This window comes from Phyllobates terribilis, unplaced genomic scaffold (assembly GCF_046119375.1).
Source record: "Phyllobates terribilis strain yellow unplaced genomic scaffold, ASM4611937v1 Scaffold_110__1_contigs__length_5578470, whole genome shotgun sequence".
In the NCBI taxonomy this organism is placed as follows: Eukaryota; Metazoa; Chordata; class Amphibia; order Anura; family Dendrobatidae; genus Phyllobates; species Phyllobates terribilis.
Window position 1 is genome coordinate 4,277,597 of NW_027362870.1, and position 17,380 is coordinate 4,294,976.

A 17,380-nucleotide genomic window follows, 5' to 3' on the forward strand; every position below is an offset into this window, starting at 1 on the left:
CTGTGTATCTAATCCTCTATTGTGTGATACTGTCAGCTGAGCCGTGTATCGAATCCTATCCTGTGTGATACTGTCTGCTGAGCTGTGTATCTAATCCTGTCCTGTGTGATACCGTCTGCTGAGCTGTGTTTCTAATGCTGTCCTGTGTGATAGTGTCTGCTGAGCTGTGCATCTAATCCTCTCCTGTGTGATACTGTCTGCTGAGCCGTGTATCTAATCCTATCCTGTGTGATACTGTCTGCTGAGCTGTGTATCTAATCCTGTCCTGTGTGATACCGTCTGCTGAGCTGTGTATCTAATGCTGTCCTGTGTGATACTGTCTGCTGAGCTGTGTATCTAATCCTATCCTGTGTGATACCGTCTGCTGAGCTGTGTATCTAATCCTATTCTGTGTGATACCTTCTGAGGAGCTGTGTAAATAATCCTATCCTGTGTGATACTGTCTGCTGAGCTGTGTATCTAATCTTATCCTGTGTGATACTGTCTGCTGAGCCGTGTATCTAATCCTCTCCTGTGTGATACCGTCTGCTGAGCTGTGTATCTAATCCTATTCTGTGTGATACCTTCTGAGGAGCTGTGTAAATAATCCTATCCTGTGTGATACTGTCTGCTGAGCTGTGTATCTAATCCTGTCCTGTGTGATACCGTCTGCTGAGCTGTGTATCTAATGCTGTCCTGTGTGATACTGTCTGCTGAGCTGTGTATCTAATCCTATCCTGTGTGATACCGTCTGCTGAGCTGTGTATCTAATCCTATTCTGTGTGATACCTTCTGAGGAGCTGTGTAAATAATCCTATCCTGTGTGATACTGTCTGCTGAGCCGTGTATCTAATCCTCTCCTGTGTGATACCGTCTGCTGAGCTGTGTATCTAATCCTATTCTGTGTGATACCTTCTGAGGAGCTGTGTAAATAATCCTATCCTGTGTGATACTGTCTGCTGAGCCGTGTATCTAATCCTCTCCTGTGTGATACCGTCTGCTGAGCTGTGTATCTAATCCTATTCTGTGTGATACCTTCTGAGGAGCTGTGTAAATAATCCTATCCTGTGTGATACCATCTGCTGAGCCGTGTATCTAATCCTCTCCTGTGTGATACTGTCTGCTGAGCCGTGTATCTAATCCTATCCTGTGTGATACTGTCTGCTGAGCTGTGTATCTAATCCTATCCTGTGTGATACTGTCTGCTGAGCTGTGTATCTAATCCTATCCTGTGTGATACTGTCTGCTGAGCAGTGTATCTAATCCTATCCTGTGTGATACCGTCTGCTGAGCTGTGTATCTAATCCTATTCTGTGTGATACCTTCTGCTGAGCTGTGTATCTAATCCTATCCTGTGTGATACTGTCTGCTGAGCCATGTATCTAATCCTCTCCTGTGTGATACTGTCTACTGAGCTGTGTATCTAAACCTATCCTGTGTGATACTGTCTGCTGAGCTGTGTATCTAATCCTATCCTGTGTGATACCGTCTGCTGAGCTATGTATCTAATCCTATTCTGTGTGATACCTTCTGCTGAGCCGTGTATCTAATCATATCCTGTGTGATACTGTCTGCTGAGCCATGTATCTAATCCTCTCCTGTGTGATACTGTCTGCTGAGCCGTGTATCTAATCCTCTCCTGTGTGATACTGTCTGCTGAGCTGTGTATCTAATCCTCTCTTGTGTGATACTGTCTGCTGAGCTGTGTATCTAATCCTATCCTGTGTGATGCTGTCTGCTGAGCTGTGTATCTAATCCTCTCTTGTGTGATACTGTCTTCTGAGCTGTGTATCTAAACCTATCCTGTGTGATACTGTCTGCTGAGCTGTGTATCTAATCCTGTCCTGTGTGATACTGTCTGCTGAGCCGTGTATCTAATCCTCTCCTGTGTGATACTGTCTGCTGAGCCGTGTATCTAATCCTCTCCTGTGTGATACTGTCTGCTGAGCCGTGTATCTAATCCTCTCTTGTGTGATACTGTCTGCTGAGCTGTGTATCTAATCCTATCCTGTGTGATGCTGTCTTCTGAGCTGTGTATCTAATCCTACCCTGTGTGATACTGTCTGCTGAACCGTGTATCTAATCCTATCCTGTGTGATACTGTCTGCTGAACCGTGTATCTAATCCTATCCTGTGTGATACTGTCTGCTGAGCTGTGTATCTAATCCTCTCCTGTGTGATACTGTCTGCTGAGCTGTGTATCTAATCCTCTCCTGTGTGATACTGTCAGCTGAGCCGTGTATCGAATCCTATCCTGTGTGATACTGTCTGCTGAGCTGTGTATCTAATCCCCTCCTGTGTGATACTGTCTGCTGAGCTGTGTATCTAATCCTGTCCTGTGTGATACCGTCTGCTGAGCTGTGTTTCTAATGCTGTCCTGTGTGATACTGTCTGCTGAGCTGTGTATCTAATCCTATCCTGTGTGATACTGTCTGCTGAGCTGTGTATCTAATGCTGTCCTGTGTGATACTGTCTGCTGAGCTGTGTATCTAATCCTCTCCTGTGTGATACTGTCTGCTGAGCCGTGTATCTAATCCTATCCTGTGTGATACTGTCTGCTGAGCTGTGTATCTAATCCTGTCCTGTGTGATACCGTTTGCTGAGCTGTGTATCTAATGCTGTCCTGTGTGATACTGTCTGCTGAGCTGTGTATCTAATCCTATCCTGTGTGATACCGTCTGCTGAGCTGTGTATCTAATCCTATTCTGTGTGATACCTTCTGAGGAGCTGTGTAAATAATCCTATCCTGTGTGATACTGTCTGCTGAGCAGTGTATCTAATCCTATTCTGTGTGATACCTTCTGCTGAGCTGTGTATCTAATCCTATCCTGTGTGATACTGTCTGCTGAGCCATGTATCTAATCCTCTCCTGTGTGATACTGTCTGCTGAGCTGTGTATCTAAACCTATCCTGTGTGATACTGTCTGCTGAGCTGTGTATCTAATCCTGTCCTGTGTGATACTGTCTGCTGAGCCGTGTATCTAATCCTCTCCTGTGTGATACTGTCTGCTGAGCCGTGTATCTAATCCTCTCCTGTGTGATACTGTCTGCTGAGCCGTGTATCTAATCCTCTCCTGTGTGATACTGTCTGCTGAGCCGTGTATCTAATCCTCTCCTGTGTGATACTATCTGCTGAGCTGTGTATCTAATCCTATCCTGTGTGATGCTGTCTGCTGAGCTGTGTATCTAATCCTCTCTTGTGTGATACTGTCTTCTGAGCTGTGTATCTAAACCTATCCTGTGTGATACTGTCTGCTGAGCTGTGTATCTAATCCTGTCCTGTGTGATACTGTCTGCTGAGCCGTGTATCTAATCCTCTCCTGTGTGATTCTGTCTGCTGAGCCGTGTATCTAATCCTCTCTTGTGTGATACTGTCTGCTGAGCTGTGTATCTAATCCTATCCTGTGTGATGCTGTCTTCTGAGCTGTGTATCTAATCCTATCCTGTGTGATACTGTCTGCTGAGCCGTGTATCTAATCCTCTCCTGTGTGATACTGTCTGCTGAGCTGTGCATCTAATCCTCTCCTGTGTGATAATGTCTGCTGAGCTGTGTATCTAATCCTCTCCTGTGTGATAATGTCTGCTGAGCTGTGTATCTAATCCTCTCCTGTGTGATACCGTCTGCTGAGCTGTGTATCTAATCCTCTCCTGTGTGATACTGTCTGCTGAGTCATGTATCTAATCCTCTCCTGTGAGATACTGTCTGCTGAGCCGTGTATCTAATCCTCTCCTGTGAGATACTGTCTGCTGAGTCATGTATCTAATCCTCTCCTGTGAGATACTGTCTGCTGAGTCATGTATCTAATCCTCTCCTGTGAGATACTGTCTGCTGAGTCTTGTATCTAATCCCCTCCTGTGTGATACTGTCTGCTGAGCTGTGTATCTAATCTTCTCCTGTGAGATACTGTGTGCTGAGCTGTGTATCTAATCCTCTCCTGTGTGATACAGTCTGCTGAGCCATGTATCTAATCCTCTCCTGTGTGATACTGTCTGCTGCGCTGTGTAGCCAATCCTCTCCTGTGTGATACTGTCTGCTGAGCCGTGTATCTAATCCTCTCCTGTGTGATACTGTCTGCTGAGCAGTGTATCTAATCCTCTCCTGTGTGATACTGTCTGCTGAGCCATGTATCTAATCTTATCCTGTGTGATACTGTCTACTGAGCTGTGTTTCTAATCCCCTCCTGTGTGATACTGTCTGCTGAGCTGTGTATCTAATCCTGTCCTGTGTGATACTGTCTGCTGAGCTGTGTATCTAATCCTCTCCTGTGTGATACTGTCTGCTGAGCCATGTATCTAATCCTCTCCTGTGTGATACTGTCTGCTGAGCAGTGTATCTAATCCTCTCCTGTGTGATACTGTCTGCTGAGCCATGTATCTAATCTTATCCTGTGTGATACTGTCTACTGAGCTGTGTTTCTAATCCCCTCCTGTGTGATACTGTCTGCTGAGCTGTGTATCTAATCCTGTCCTGTGTGATACTGTCTGCTGAGCTGTGTATCTAATCCTATGCTGTGTATCTAATCCCCTCCTGTGTGATACTGTCTGCTGAGCAGTGTATCTAATCCTATGCTGTGTGATACTGTCTGCTGAGCTGTGTATCTAATCCTATGCTGTGTATCTAATCCCCTCCTGTGTGATACTGTCTGCTGAGCAGTGTATCTAATCCTATGCTGTGTGATACTGTCTGTTGAGCTGTGTATCTAATCCCCTCCTGTGTGATACTGTCTGCTGAGCTGTGTATCTAATCCTATGCTATGTATCTAATCCTCTCCTGTGTGATACTGTCTGCTGAGCGATGTATCTAATCCTCAACTGTGTGATACTGTCTGCTGAGCCGTGTATCTAATCCTATCCTGCAGTGCACACAAACTATGAATCTCAGTACAGCAACTCTGATCTAGCCACCTCTGTACTGAGACATCTAGACTGAAGTTACTGCACAGAGGACGTCCTTATACACAGTACAGTGCACACAAACTATGAATCTCACTACAGCAACTCTGATCTAGTCACCTCTGTACTGAGACATCTAGACTGAAGTTACTGCACAGAGGACGTCCTTATACACAGTACAGTGCACAGAGATCATGGACCTCAGTACAGCAACTCTGATCTAGTCACCTCTGTACTGAGACATCTAGACTGAAGTTACTGTACAGAGGACGTCCTTATACACAGTACAGTGCACAGAAATCATGAACCTTACTACAGCAACTCTGATCTAGTCACCTCTGTACTGAGACATCTATACTGAAGTTACTGCACAGAGGACGTCCTTATACACAGTACAGTGCACACAAACTATGAATCTCACTACAGCAACTCTGATCTAGTCACCTCTGTACTGAGACATCTAGACTGAAGTTACTGCACAGAGGACGTCCTTATACACAGTACAGTGCACACAAACTATGAATCTCACTACAGCAACTCTGATCTAGTCACCTCTGTACTGAGACATCTAGACTGAAGTTACTGCACAGAGGACGTCCTTATACACAGTACGGTGCCCACAAACTATGAATCTCACTACAGCAACTCTGATCTAGTCACCTCTGTACTGAGACATCTAGACTGAAGTTACTGTACAGAGGACGTCCTTATACACAGTACAGTGCACAGAAATCATGAACCTTACTACAGCAACTCTGATCTAGTCACCTCTGTACTGAGACATCTATACTGAAGTTACTGCACAGAGGACGTCCTTATACAAAGTACGGTGCACACAAACTATGAATCTCAGTACAGCAACTCCGATCTAGTTACCTCTGTACTGAGACATCTAGATGGAGGTTACTGTACAGAGGACGTCCTTATACACAGTACAGTGCACAGAAATCATGGACCTCAGTGCTGCAACTCTGATCTAGTCACCTCTGTACTGAGACATCTAGATTGAGGTTACTGTACAGAGGACGTCCTTATACACAGTACAGTGCACACAAACTATGAATCTCAGTACAGCAACTCTGATCTAGTCACCTCTGTACTGTGACATCTAGACTGAAGTTACTGTACAGAGGACGTCCTTATACACAGTACAGTGCACAGAGATCATGAACCTTACTGCAGCAACTCTGATCTAGTCACCTCTGTACTGAGACAACTAGACTGAAGTTACTGTACAGAGGACGTCCTTATACACAGTACAGTGCACAGAGATCATGAACTTTACTGCAGCAACTCTGATCTAGTCACCTCTGTACTGAGACATCTAGATTGAGGTTACTGTACAGAGGACGTCCTTATACACAGTACGGTGCACACAAACTATGAATCTCAGTACAGCAACTCTGATCTAGTCACCTCTGTACTGTGACATCTAGACTGAAGTTACTGTACAGAGGACGTCCTTATACACAGTACAGTGCACAGAGATCATGAACCTTACTGCAGCAACTCTGATCTAGTCACCTCTGTACTGAGACAACTAGACTGAAGTTACTGTACAGAGGACGTCCTTATACACAGTACAGTGCACAGAGATCATGGACCTCAGTACAGCAACTCTGATCTAGTCACCTCTGTACTGAGACATCTAGACTGAAGTTACTGTACAGAGGACGTCCTTATACACAGTACAGTGCACACAAACTATGAATATCACTACAGCAACTCTGATCTAGTCACCTCTGTACTGAGACATCTAGACTGAAGTTACTGTACAGAGGACCTCCTTATACACAGTACAGTGCACAGAGATCATGGACCTCAGTACAGCAACTCTGATCTAGTCACCTCTGTACTGAGACATCTAGACTGAAGTTACTGTACAGAGGACGTCCTTATACACAGTACAGTGCACACAAACTATGAATCTCACTACAGCAACTCTGATCTAGTCACCTCTGTACTGAGACATCTAGACTGAAGTTACTGCACAGAGGACGTCCTTATACACAGTACAGTGCACAGAAATCATGAACCTTACTACAGCAACTCTGATCTAGTCACCTCTGTACTGAGACATCTATACTGAAGTTACTGCACAGAGGACGTCCTTATACAAAGTACGGTGCACACAAACTATGAATCTCAGTACAGCAACTCCGATCTAGTTACCTCTGTACTGAGACATCTAGATTGAGGTTACTGTACAGAGGACGTCCTTATACACAGTACGGTGCACACAAACTATGAATCTCAGTACAGCAACTCTGATCTAATCACCTTTGTACTGAGACATCTAGATTGAAGTTACTGTACAGAGGACGTCCTTATACACAGTACAGTGCACAGAAATCATGGACCTCAGTGCTGCAACTCTGATCTAGTCACCTCTGTACTGAGACATCTAGACTGAAGTTACTGTACAGAGGACGTCCTTATACACAGTACGGTGCACACGAAGTAGGAATCTCAGTACAGCAACTCTGAGCTAGTCACCTCTGTACTGAGACATCTAGACTGAAGTTACTGTACAGAGGACCTCCTTATACACAGTACAGTGCACAGAGATCATGGACCTCAGTACAGCAACTCTGATCTAGTCACCTCTGTACTGAGACATCTAGACTGAAGTTACTGTACAGAGGACGTCCTTATACACAGTACAGTGCACACAAACTATGAATCTCACTACAGCAACTCTGATCTAGTCACCTCTGTACTGAGACATCTAGACTGAAGTTACTGCACAGAGGACGTCCTTATACACAGTACAGTGCACAGAAATCATGAACCTTACTACAGCAACTCTGATCTAGTCACCTCTGTACTGAGACATCTATACTGAAGTTACTGCACAGAGGACGTCCTTATACAAAGTACGGTGCACACAAACTATGAATCTCAGTACAGCAACTCCGATCTAGTTACCTCTGTACTGAGACATCTAGATTGAGGTTACTGTACAGAGGACGTCCTTATACACAGTACGGTGCACACAAACTATGAATCTCAGTACAGCAACTCTGATCTAATCACCTTTGTACTGAGACATCTAGATTGAAGTTACTGTACAGAGGACGTCCTTATACACAGTACAGTGCACAGAAATCATGGACCTCAGTGCTGCAACTCTGATCTAGTCACCTCTGTACTGAGACATCTAGACTGAAGTTACTGTACAGAGGACGTCCTTATACACAGTACGGTGCACACGAAGTAGGAATCTCAGTACAGCAACTCTGAGCTAGTCACCTCTGTACTGAGACATCTAGAATGGAGTTACTGTACAGAGGACGTCCTTATACACAGTACAGTGCACAGAGATCATGGACCTCAGTGCTGCAACTCCGATCTAGTCACCTCTGTACTGAGACATTTGGACTATGGTTACTGTACAGAGGACGTCCTTATACACAGTACAGTGCACAGAGATCATGAACCTTACTGCAGCAACTCTGATCTTGTCACCTCTGTACTGAGACATCTATACTGAAGTTACTGTACAGAGGACGTCCTTATACACAGTACAGTGCACACAAACTATGAATCTCACTACAGCAACTCTGATCTAGTCACCTCTGTACTGAGACATCTAAATTGAAGTTACTGTACAGAGGACGTCCTTATACACAGTACGGTGCTCACAAACTATGAATCTCAGTACAGCAACTCTGATCTAGTCACCTCTGTACTGAGACATCTAGACTGAAGTTACTGTACAGAGGACGTCCTTATACACAGTACAGTGCACAGAAATCATGAACCTTACTACAGCAACTCTGATCTAGTCACCTCTGTACTGAGACATCTAGACTGAAGTTACTGCGCAGAGGACGTCCTTATACAAAGTACGGTGCACACAAACTATGAATCTCAGTACAGCATCTCCGATCTAGTTACCTCTGTACTGAGACATCTAGATTGAGGTTACTGTACAGAGGACGTCCTTATACACAGTACAGTGCACACAAACTATGAATCTCAGTACAGCAACTCCGATCTAGTTACCTCTGTACTGAGACAACTAGACTGAAGTTACTGTTCAGAGAACGTCCTTATACACAGTACGGTGAACAGAAATCATGGACCTCAGTGCTGCAACTCTGATCTAGTCACCTCTGTACTGAGACATCTAGACTGAAGTTACTGTACAGAGGACGTCCTTATACACAGTACAGTGCACACAAACTATGAATCTCAGTACAGCAACTCCCATCTAGTTACCTCTGTACTGAGACATCTAGACTGAAGTTACTGTACAGAGGACGTCCATATACACAGTACGGTGCACAGAGATCATGGACCTTACTGCAGCAACTCTGATCTAGTCACCTCTGCACTGAGACATCTAGATTGAGGTTACTGTACAGAGGACGTCCCTATACACAGTACGGTGCACACAAACTATGAATCTCAGTACAGCAACTCTGATCTAGTCACCTCTGTACTGTGACATCTAGACTGAAGTTACTGTACAGAGGACGTCCTTATACACAGTACAGTGCACAGAGATCATGAACTTTACTGCAGCAACTCTGATCTAGTCACCTCTGTACTGAGACAACTAGATTGAGGTTACTGTACAGAGGACATCCTTATACACAGTACGGTGCACACAAAGTAAGAATCTCAGTACAGCAACTCTGATCTAGTCACCTCTGTACTGAGACATCTATACTGAAGTTACTGTACAGAGGACGTCCTTATACACAGTACAGTGCACACAAACTATATATCTTACTACAGTAACTCTGATCTAGTCACCTCTGTACTGAGACAACTAGACTGAAGTTACTGTACAGAGGACGTCCTTATACACAGTACGGTGCACACAAACTATATATCTTACTACAGTAACTCTGAAGTAGTTACCTCTGTACTGAGACAACTAGACTGAAGTTACTGTACAGAGGACGTCCTTATACACAGTACAGTGCACAGAGATCATGAACCTTACTGCAGCAACTCTGATCTATTCACCTCTGTACTGTGACATCTAGACTGAAGTTACTGTACAGAGGACGTCCTTATACACAGTACAGTGCACACAAACTATGAATCTCAGTACAGCAACTCTGATCTAGTCACCTCTGTACTGAGACAACTAGACTGAAGTTACTGTACAGAGGACGTCCTTATACACAGTACGGTGCACACAAACTATTTATCTCACTACAGCAACTCTGAAGTAGTTACCTCTGTACTGAGACATCTAGACTGAAGTTACTGTACAGAGGACGTCCTTATACACAGTACAGTGCACAGAGATCATGGACCTCAGTACAGCAACTCCGATCTAGTCACCTCTGTACTGAGACAACTAGACTGAAGTTACTGTACAGAGGACGTCCTTATACCCAGTACGATGCACACAAACTATTTATCTCACTACAGCAATTCTGAAGTAGTTACCTCTGTACTGAGACATCTAGACTGAAGTTACTGTACAGAGGACGTCCTTATACACAGTACAGTGCACAGAGATCATGGACCTCAGTACAGCAACTCCGATCTAGTCACCTCTGTACTGAGACAACTAGACTGAAGTTACTGTACAGAGGACGTCCTTATACACAGTTCAGTGGACAGAGATCATGAACCTTACTGCAGCAACTCTGATCTAGTCACCTCTGTACTGAGACAACTAGACTGAAGTTACTGTACAGAGGACGTCCTTATACACAGTACGGTGCACACAAACTATGAATATCAGTACAGCAACTCTGATCTAGTCACCTCTGTACTGAGACATCTAGACTGAAGTTAATGTACAGAGGACGTCCTTATACACAGTACAGTGCACACAAAGTAAGAATCTCAGTACAGCAACTCTGATCTAGTCACCTCTGTACTGAGACATCTAGACTGAAGTTACTGCACAGAGGACGTCCTTATACACAGTACAGTGCACACAAACTATGAATTTCAGTACAGCAACTCTGATCTAGTCACCTCTGTACTGAGACATCTAGATTGAGGTTACTGTACAGAGGACGTCCTTATACACAGTACAATGCACAGAGATCATGGACCTCAGCACAGCAACTCCCATCTAGTCAGCTCTGTACTGAGACATCTAGACTGAAGTTACTGTACAGAGGACGTCCTTATACACAGTACAGTGCACAGAGATCATGAACCTCACTGCAGCAACTCTGATCTAGTCACCTCTGTACTGAGACATCTAGACTGAGGTTACTGTACAGAGGATGTCCTTATACACAGTACAGTGCACACAAATCATGGACCTCAGTACAGCAACTCTGATCTAGTCACCTCTGTACTGAGACATCTAGACTGAGGTTACTGTACAGAGGACGTCCTTATACACAGTACAGTGCACAGAAATCATGAACCTTACTGCAGCAACTCTGATCTAGTTACCTCTGTACTGAGACATCTTAATTGAAGTTACCGTACAGAGGACGTCCTTATACACAGTACAGTGCACACAAACTATGAATCTCAGTACAGCAACTCTGATCCAGTTAGCTCTGTACTGAGACAACTAGACTGAAGTTACTGTACAGAGGACGTCCTTATACACAGTACGGTGCACAGAAATCATGAACCCTACTGCAGCAACTCTGATCTAGTCACCTCTGTACTGAGACATCTAGATTGTAGTTACTGTACAGAGGACGTCCTTATACACAGTACAGTGCACAGAGATCATGAACCTTACTGCAGCAACTCTGATCTAGTCACCTCTGTACTGAGACATCTAGATTGAGGTTACTGTACAGAGGACGTCCTTATACACAGTACAGTGCACACAAAATATGAATCTCAGTACAGCAACTCTGATCTAGTCACCTCTTGTTAAATAGTTAATTATGGATATTCATTTTATTCTTAAATCTGAGTTCTATGCATTAGCCATCGTGTCTAGTTGACATGCGCTATTTGTGTGTTCACTACCATATGTAGAACAGGTGTGCCATACGACTGGCTATAAAAGCCCATGGTACAGAAAGGGGGGGGCTCTCTTGCTCTTCCCATCCCATAAGACACAGAAGAAGGATCTTCATGCTGAGGAGCAGCTGACATGTAGGCCTGGACACGTGTTGGACAAAGACATGATTTACCAGCCAGGATCCAAGGAAAGATGGACACTCATGATTGAATCTCTTTGTAACTACTTCATCTATTTTATATTCTGTTTCAATTATTTTTTAATGGACAATCCAAGAATAAATAGATACATTTTTTTATAAGGAAATCTTGATATTGATACTTTGCGAAGTCCTCAGTAGAGAAAAATAATACAGAAAGAAGTATTATTTAACAATGGTGAGCCAGCCAGCCTGATTTTTCGTAAGTGAATTTCTTCCTTGAACAAAGGGGGGGGAAGTCCTGACTAGCTGAACAGCTGTTGCTCACGTGTCAGTAAATTCACTAATTTGTCACGAGAAGCAGAAAGGACCTACAGACTGAGGACTAACAGGAAGCAGAGGTACTAACAAGGAACAAAATCACACAGGAAAAGAATCAGACGAACTGAAGACAGGACGTGCTGATAAAGAGAAGCTAAGGAATCTTAAGGTAAGCAAAATATGGATATAATTTCTGCTTTTGCTAAACAAAGTAATATTAATTTCAAAGTTAATGTAGGAAATGACTTAGACGTTTTGTGGCTCAGTTTATACAAAGAATGTGAATTGCAGAATTTACAGTTAACTTCTAAATTGGTAAATAGAGAGAAACAGGGTCGGTCTGGGCTGGCGGGATACCGGGAACTTTCCCGGTGGGCCCCGCCCCCTGCTGCAGAGTAGAAGGGGAGAAGAGAACAAAAAAAAAATCCTGCGGTTTTAAGGGGCACGGGCCTTTAAAAGCGCAGGCACAGTGTATGCAGGGACGCGCGCACGCAGTGTTCATTACCTGAACCACCGCGGCGCACGTCCCAGTGAAGCAGCTGAAGCTGCGTGTCTCCCTTCGCTGTCCGGCGTATGACGTCATCGTCATGCGCCTGCTGTGAAGGAGGCGCGCAACTCAGGAGAAGGAGGACACCGCACGGGAGCGCAGGAAGGTAAGAGGTGTGTGTGTGTGTGTGTGTGTAATGGTCTGGAAACACAAGGGGGGGCCCAGCTGGACACACAAGGGGGGGCCCAGCTGGACAGACACACAAGGGGTAGCCAGGCTGGACAGACACACAAGGGGGTAGCCAGGCTGGACAGACACACAAGGGGGTAGCCTGGCTGGACAGACACACAAGGGGGTAGCCTGGCTGGACAGACACACAAGGGGGTAGCCAGGCTGGACAGACACACAAGGGGGTAGCCAGGCTGGACAGACACACAAGGGGGTAGCCAGGCTGGACAGACACACAAGGGGGTAGCCTGGCTGGACACACAAGGGGGGAACCCTGGCTGGACACACAAGGAGGGAACCCTTGCTGGACACACAAGGGGGGAACCCTTGCTGGACACACAAGGGGGGAACCCTTGCTGGACACACAAGGGGGGAACCCTTGCTGGACACACAAGGGGCGGCCCAGCTGGACACACAAGAGGGGGGCCCTGGATGGACACATAAAGGGGAACCCTGGATGGACACACAAGGGGGGCCCAGCTGGACACACAAGGGGGTGCCCAGCTGGACAGACACACAAGGGGGTAGCCAGGCTGGACAGACACACAAGGGGGTAGCCAGGCTGGACAGACACACAAGGGGGTAGCCAGGCTGGACAGACACACAAGGGGGTAGCCTGGCTGGACAGACACACAAGGGGGTAGCCTGGCTGGACAGACACACAAGGGGGTAGCCTGGCTGGACAGACACACAAGGGGGTAGCCAGGCTGGACAGACACACAAGGGGATAGCCAGGCTGGACAGACACACAAGGGGGTAGCCTGGCTGGACACACAAGGGGGGAACCCTGGCTGGACACACAAGGAGGGAACCCTTGCTGGACACACAAGGGGGGAACCCTTGCTGGACACACGAGGGGGGGCCCTGGCTGGACACACAAGAGGGGGAACCCTGGCTGGACACATGAGGGGGGGCCAAGCTGGACACACGAGGGGGGAGCCCTGGCTTGATACGCAAGGGGGTCCCTGGCTGGACACGCAAGGGGGAACCCTGGCTGGACACGCAAGGAGGGCCCGGCTGGACACACAAGGGGGTGCCCTGGATGGACACACAAGGGGGAACCCTGGCTGGACCCAGGCAAAGGGGGGTGGGCAGGATGGGTATATGGGGGGGCAGGCTGGACACATGGAGGCCAGGCTGGACACTTGGAGGCCAGGATGGATATATGGGGGGGGCAGGCTGAACACATGGAGGCCAGGATGGATATATGGGGGGGGCAGGCTGAACACATGGAGGCCAGGATGGATATATGGGGGGGGACAGGCTGGACACATGGGGGGCTAGGATGAATATGTGGGGGGGGGCGGGCTCGATACACATGGGCTAGCATAAATATATGGAGGGGCACGCTGGATATATGGGGGGTGTCAGGATGGATATATGCAAGGGGTAAGGGCAGTATGGATATATGAGGGGGGAGGCTGGACACATGGAGGCCAGGATGGATATGTAGAGGGCAGGCTGGACACATGGAGGATATATGGGGGGGATATATGGGGGCGCAGGCTGGAAACATGGAGGCAAGGATGGATATGTGGGGGGGGCAGACTGGCCACATGGGGGGGCTAGGATGGGTATATAGGAGGGGACAGGCTCGATACACGTGTGCTAGGATAAATATAAGGAGGGGTCACACTAGACAAATGGGGGCCAGAAGGGACATATGGGGGTGCCTGGCTAGACAAGGGACTTAATTACTGTTTGGGAGCCAGATTGAGGAACATACTTTATTAATGGTGACCAGTGGGGAACATTATTACTTTAGATTCCAATTATTATTATTACATTATTACTTCTGTAATATAATTTACTTTTTAGGAAATTGTTTTCCATGGGATGGGACAAAAGCGGGCTCCTGTTACTGTGCAGGACGGCACTATGTTGCTTTTTTTCTTCAACTGGTGTAGTGTAGAAGTCGGGGGGAAAAGTGGGAATATTCTCTAGAAGAGATCAGTTATTGATAACTGTGTGTTATTTTCTGCAGAGATGATTCCTGGCTGGAAGAAGTGATGGCCGTCTGTGCCAGATGAAGAAGAAAAGCGAAGATGAAGGACTTCACCTAGAGACATCACTGGTGAGTCAGTGTATTACATGTACACTTACACTACACACGTGGTCAAAATTGTTGGTACCCCTCGTTTAATGAAAGAAAAACCCACAATGGTCACAGAAATAACTTGAATCTGATAAATTACAAATTTTTGAAAATGAACAAATGAAAGTCAGACATTGCTTTCCTGCTTCCACAGAATTTAAAAAAAAATTAAACTATGAAATCGGCCTGGACAGAAATGATGGTTCTTCTTAACTTAATATTTTGTTGAACCTTTTGAGGCAATCACTGCAATCAAACCATTCCTGTAACTGTCAATGAGACTTCTGCACCTCTCGACAGGTATTTTGGCCCACTCCTCATGAGCAAACTGCTCCAGTTGTCTCGTGTTTGAAGGTTGCCTTTTCCAGAATGTTTCAGCTCTTTCCAAAGATGCTCAATAGGATTTAGGTCAGGGCTCATAGAAGGCCACTTCAGAATAGTCTAATGTTTTCCTCTTAGCCATTCTTGGGTGTTTTTAGCTGTGTGTTTTGGGTCATTATCCTGTTGCAAGACCCATGACCTGCGACTGAGACCACGCTTTCTGACACTGGGCAGCACATTTCTCTCTAGAATCCCTTGATATTTCATTGTACCCTGCACAGATTCAAGACACCCTGTACCAGATGCAGCAAAGCAGCCCCAGAACATAACAGCCTCCCCCATGTTTCACAGTAGGGACAGTGTTCTTTTCTTGATATGCTTAATTTTTCGGTCTGTGAACATAGAGCTGATGTGCCTTGACAAAAACTTCCATTTTTGTCTCATCTGTCCATAATACATTCTCCCAGAAGCTTTGTGGCTTGTCAACATGTAGTTTGGCAAATTCCAGTCTGGCTTTTTTATTATTTTTTTTTTCAACAATGGTGTTCTCCTTGGTCGTCTTACATGAAGTTCACTTTGGATCAAACAACGGTGGATAGTACGATCTGACACTGATGTTCCTTGAGCTTGAAGTTCACTTTTAATCTCTTTAGAAGTTTTCCTGGACTCTTTTGTTACCATTCATATTATCCGTCTCTTTGATTTGTCATCAATTTTCCTCCTGCGGCCACGTCCAGGGAGGTTGGCTACAGTCCCATGGATCTTAAATTTCTGAATAATATGTGCACCTGTAGTCACAGGAACATCAAGCTGCTTGGAGATGGTCTTATAACCTTTACCTTTTAACATGCTTTTCTATAATTTTCTTTCTAATCTCCTGAAACAACTCTTTCCTTTGCTTCCTCTGGTCCATGTTGAGTGTGGTACACACCATGTCACCAAACAACACAGTGAGTATCTGTAGCCCTATATACAGGCCCACTGACTGATTACAAGATTGTAGACACCTGTGAAGCTAATTAGTGGACACAACTTGATTTAACATGTTCCTTTTGTCACATTATTTTCAGGGGTACCATCATTTCTGCCCAGGCCTATTTCATGAGTTTAATTTTTTTTAAAATTCAGTGGAAGCAGAAAAGCAATGTCTGACTTTCATTTGTTCATTTTCATAGATTTTTAATTTATTATTACTTTTGTCAGATTCAAGTTATTTCTGTGACCATTGTGGGTTTTTCTTTCATTAAACGAGGAGTACCAACAATTCTGACCACGTGTGTATATAGTATATACAGAACTCCTGTGTATATCACTGGTGCTCACTGTATTATGTATACACTATATACAGAGCTTCTGTGTATAATGTCACTGGTGACCACTGTATTACCTGTACACTATATACAGAGCTCCAGTGTATAATGTCACTGGTGATCACTGTATTACCTGTACACTGACACTATATACAGAGCTCCTGTGTATAATGTCACTGGTGATCCCTTTATTACCTGTACACTATACACTATATACAGAGCTCCTGTGTATAATGTCACTGGTGACTACTGTATTACCTGTACACTATATACAGAGCTCCTGTGTATAATGTCACTGGTGACCACTGTATTACCTGTACACTATATACAGAGCTCCTGTGTATAATGTCACTGGTGACCACTGTATTACCTGTGCACTATATACAGAGCTCCTGTGTATAATGTCACTGGTGATGACTGTATTACCTGTACACTATACACTATGCACAGAGCTCCTGTGTATAATGTCACTGGTGACCACTGTATTACCTGTACACTATATACAGAGCTCCTGTGTATAATGTCACTGGTGACCACTGTATTACCTGTGCACTATATACAGAGCTCCTGTGTATAATGTCACTGGTGACCACTGTATTACCTGTACACTATATACAGAGCTCCTGTGTATAATGTCACTGGTGACCACTGTATTACCTGTGCACTATATACAGAGCTCCTGTGTATAATG